This window comes from Podarcis muralis, chromosome 3, assembly GCF_964188315.1.
Source record: "Podarcis muralis chromosome 3, rPodMur119.hap1.1, whole genome shotgun sequence".
Classification (NCBI taxonomy): domain Eukaryota; kingdom Metazoa; phylum Chordata; class Lepidosauria; order Squamata; family Lacertidae; genus Podarcis; species Podarcis muralis.
This window is the reverse complement of record NC_135657.1, coordinates 8,371,609-8,376,242: the sequence shown is the minus strand read 5'-3', so window position 1 is coordinate 8,376,242 and position 4,634 is coordinate 8,371,609. Positions and strand designations below refer to the sequence as shown.

Here is a 4,634-nt window from a genome sequence, read left to right as displayed (position 1 = left end):
TGATTTGCATGCAACCTTATTTTATTGAAAGTGAGAAGCAATCTCATTTTGGATCTGCAAAGTGCTGCAGAGCTTGATGAAGGCCCATGAAGACTGATGTCAAAGAAGGAGCATCTGGTGGCAATGGCGAGTTATGGTGACGCAGCTTCTCAGATTCCAAACCCTCAGCTGGGCATTCAGCCCAAAAACCTGTGTTTAGATAGGATAACAAGAACAGTGACAACAATATGACCGTTTGAACATCTTCCCAGAAAAAGAACGAAGTCAGATTAAGAAAGCCAAAGGGGGAATTGCTCCATCACTGAAAGCTGAGCTCAGTTGGGTACAGCATGGTGCTGATAAGACCAAGGTCACAGGCTTGATCCCCATATAGGACAGCTGTATATTTCTGCATTGCAGAGGGTCAGACTAGATGAGTCCCTTCAAACTCAGCAGTTCTATGATTGACCACTTAGAAGGCAGGACCCATGGCATTGTGGGAGAAATGTCCCTTGTGGAGGAGGCTCACACAAAGTCCCCAACTGCTCAGACTTCATTCAGTGATGCATTACCAGAGTCCCAAAGAATCTGCAAGAGCATTTCTATTATGCACACTAAAGGGTAAAGGGACCCCTGACCATTAGGTCCAGTCGCGACTGACTCTGGGGTTGCGGCGCTCATCTCGCTTTATTGGCTGAGGGAGCCGCGTACAGCTTCCGGGTCATGTGGCCAGCATGACTAAGACGCTTCTGGAGAACCAGAGCAGTGCATGGAAATGCTGTTTACCTTCCTGCCGGAGTGGTACCTATTTATCTACTTGCACTTTGACGTGATTTCAAACTGCTAGGTTGGCAGGAGCAGGGACTGAGCAACGGGAGCTCACCCCGTCGCGGGGATTCGAACTGCCGAACTTCTGATTGACAAGCCCTAGGCTCTGTGGTTTAACCCACAGCGCCACCCGCGTCCCTGTATGCACACTATGCACACTACGAAGGACAAAAATGTCAGCTTAGCTTTTCCATCATTTCCCCAGCCACCTTCTGGCACCCTATTGAGATGAGACGATCAGTCGGGACAACCTCCTCAGACCCACGGAAACATCTAGAGAGATTCATTGGAATAGAGACTTTAATATGCACGATCAACTTGTTCTAAGTAAAGACTGTAATGCAGGGGTGTCCAAAATTTTTCCAAAGAGGGCCTGATTTGATGAAGTGAACTTGCGTGAGGGCCGACCGAAGTGGTTGATTGAAGTTCTTGAGCTTTTTTATGATTTTAACCCAAAGTTGTTGAGCTTTTTTTAGGATATTTTAAAAGGATTTTTTAAGGATTATTGAACTTTTGGGGGGATTTTCAGGAAATAAACTGCCACAGGAGCTGGATTAAACTGACCAGTGGGACAGATTAGGCCCCCGGGCTGGATTTTGAACATGCCTGCTCTAATGCTGCTCTACTGCTGCTCTAACATCCGGCTGCTGTTATACTTTCGTCCCAAGAAATGACAGACCAACTGCTATTGTTATTTTAAATTATGTTAATTATGTGTGGAAATGCAATAAAATATATTCTTAAAAAAAGAAAGAAAAGAATGTGCCTGGATGAGGAGCTGGTACTATGCCACCATTTTGCTTTCAAACTCTTCCTATTATGGAACCAGGACAACTGCAGTGGGCATCTAAACCTCTTTTTTAAAAGCCTCGCATGGAATCTGTCCTGGCTGAGCTTAAATGCCAAGCTCTAAGGACGCCACCCTGGCAGAATTTTCTTTCTTACCATTTACAGCATCTGCTGCCATTCTTGCATATTCCGATTTGTCTCATTGGACGGCGGCAATAGCTATAATTGCAGTGGCCTGCATTAAGTATGCATCTAAGGTTTTCATCAGGCACATTGGCGAAACCTACAGAAATGGAAAGAGGTAGAAATTCACCAAGAGATAGAAAAGTTTTTCGCCGTCTCTCATAACATAAGAACTCATGTACTTCCTTTCTTCTTCTTCTTTTCTTTCTTTATTTAAACATAGTTCATAACAACTCAAACAAACAAACAAACAAACAAACAAACAAACAAACAAACAAACCCACCACCATTGACAATTTAATTATGAAAATTAAACTCCTGTCCCCTTACACAAAGAAAACATAACACGAAAATAGAAGACTTCCTTTATCCTGTAAATGGCCTCCTTATTTACTTCTTGTATACTGTTTCTTTTATATGTGATTACAGTCATACCTCGGGTTAAATATGCTTCGAGTTGAGCATGTTCGAGTTGTACTCCTCGGCAACCCGGAAGTAACGGAGCGCGTTACTTCAGGGTTTCGCCACTTGTGCATGCGCAGATGCTAAAAATGACGTCATGCGCATGCACAGAAGCAGCGAAAAGCGACGCGCGCCTGCGGAGACGTGCTGTCGCTAGTTACATTTACCTCTAGATGCGAACGGGGTTCCGGAACGGATCCCGTTCGTATCTAGAGGTACCACTGTATTACAATTTTTCCTAATTATGACTTAAAAAACCACAAAGTCTCCTGTAGAAATTAATCGAAACAAGTCCAGGTGTATATTCTGGGGCACTGTTTGGTAAACTATTCTCTGCATTTCCCCATTCTTTTTGAAATTCTTGTCTAGGTCTTCCAATGATGCTGAAGGCTTGAATGTCCTGCTGTATAGTCACAGAGCTGTGACAAGTAGAAATTTCCCCATTTACTTTTATTGAAAGAAAGTTCATACCCTCCAACATTTCTCCAAAGAAAATAGGGACATCCTATTCCATAATGAAAATAATAATAATTTTAATCATTCATACCCTGTCCATCTGACTGGCTTGCCCTAGCCACTCTGGGCGGCTTCCAACATACATGAAAACAGAATAAAGCATTAAACATTGAAAAACTACCCTACACAGGGCTGCCTTCAGATGTCTTCTAAAGGTTGTATAATTATATCTCTCCTTGGCTCCGGGGTTGCATAACTCCATACCCTCCAACACTTCTCCAATGGAAATAGGGACATCCTAAAGAAAAGTGGGACATTTTGGGATCAAATCAGAAACCATGAAGGCTTCTGTAAATCCAAAACTGTTCCTGGAAAACAGGGACACTTGGAGGGTCTGGAAGTCTTGGTGCATTAGCCTTTAAGGCTACCCCGGACAACCTGAAACCTGCAAGTTGAGGTTGTGTTGCCATGGCCTTGCTACACCTAAATAAATATCTCCTATGACTGACAGTTGGAGTCTGGGTTTTATGGGCTGTCCAGGCAGAACCCACAGAGTGCTGGTGTATTGAACCCCAATATTTCCCCAATGATTTAGCATGCCTGCTTTTAGCCTCTCAATCATCTAGGGGGCTCATCCGACATTTCACACTACTAGACTCCAACCGTCAGTCAAAGAAAAAATTCATTTAAGCACTGCAAGGCCAGAGCGATACAACCTCAATACCTGACAGCTAGACTGGTGACTGGGAGCGACTGCCGAAAACACAAAACACCGGTCTTGAAAGACCTACATTGGCTCCCAGTATGTTTCCGAGCACAATTCAAAGTGTTAGTGCCGACCTTTAAAGCCCTAAACGGCCTCAGCCCAGTATACCTGAAGGAGCGTCTCCACTCCCACCGTTCTGCCCAGACACTGAGGTCCAGCTCCGAGGGTCTTCTGGCAGTTCCCTCACTGTGAGAAGCAAAGTTACAGGGAACCAGGCAGAGGACCTTTTTGGTAGTGGTGCCCGCCCTGTGGAATGCCCTCCCATGAAATGTCAAATAAATTAGCAACTATTTGACGTTTAGAAGTCATCTGAAGGTAGTCCTGTTTAGGGAAGTTTTTAATGACTGATGTTTTAATGTATTTTTAATCTTTGTTGGAAACCACCCCGAGTGGTTGGGGAAACCCAGCCAGATTGGGTGGGGTAGAAATAATAAATAAATAAATAAATAAATAAAATTATTATCATTTCTTCTACTAGCTTAATAAAAATATGTGCATTAGGAGAAAATGGCATTAAAGTGCTGTGGAATTTTCACGAGGACATTAAAAAAAATCAATTTGCAAGCTGATACCGAAAATTGAACTAAAGATTGGTGGGGAAAATGAGAAACTGAAATTGACCAATTTGTCCGTCCCTAATGGTCAGGGATGATGAGCACTGGAGTCTAGCAGGAGTTGGATGTCCACATGTTCCCCATGATCTCTGCTTTAGAGTTTGCATTTAAGTTTTCTAGCTGTTGCACAGGTCCACTTACTCCTTACCTGGAGAAGCCAGAGCTATGGTCAAGAGGGCAGAGAAGATGAGATGGAGGAGCTTCATGACGCCCCAGAAGGTTGACTCCCTCTGTGTGAGAAACCAGCACGGCTGCAGTGGAGGAGAGTGACAACAATGGTGGGGACATTCAGAGTCCTTCCAAAGGTCTGCATTTATAATCCTCCGGGGAAATTGTGAAAGCCTGGGCAATCAGTTAACAGAAGATGGCAGGAAGGATTTTGAAATCCTAACCATGCTCTCTCTTAGCTTAGAAGGGGCTTGCACGAAACCTTGAACGATCTTGGAGACTCAAAGGAAGCGGTGTTGCCAAATTTACCAGGCAAGGAAACCAGAGGCACCTCAAGGCTGTCAGTATTCTTGCAGGATGCGTTCAAACCCTGCTGCCCAGAATTCGAC

The 4,634-nt window shown here is 44.0% G+C and overlaps 1 long non-coding RNA gene across 1 annotated transcript; it reads right to left on the bottom strand.

Annotated features, from left to right (window-relative positions):
- Positions 1-4,365, bottom strand: LOC114593374 (uncharacterized). Its single transcript, XR_003705661.2, has 3 exons — positions 4,226-4,365; positions 1,753-1,879; positions 1-189 (listed from the first exon to the last, which is right to left on the bottom strand). It is a non-coding gene; the product is annotated as an uncharacterized LOC114593374 (long non-coding RNA).
- Positions 4,366-4,634: the final 269 nt, after the last annotated feature.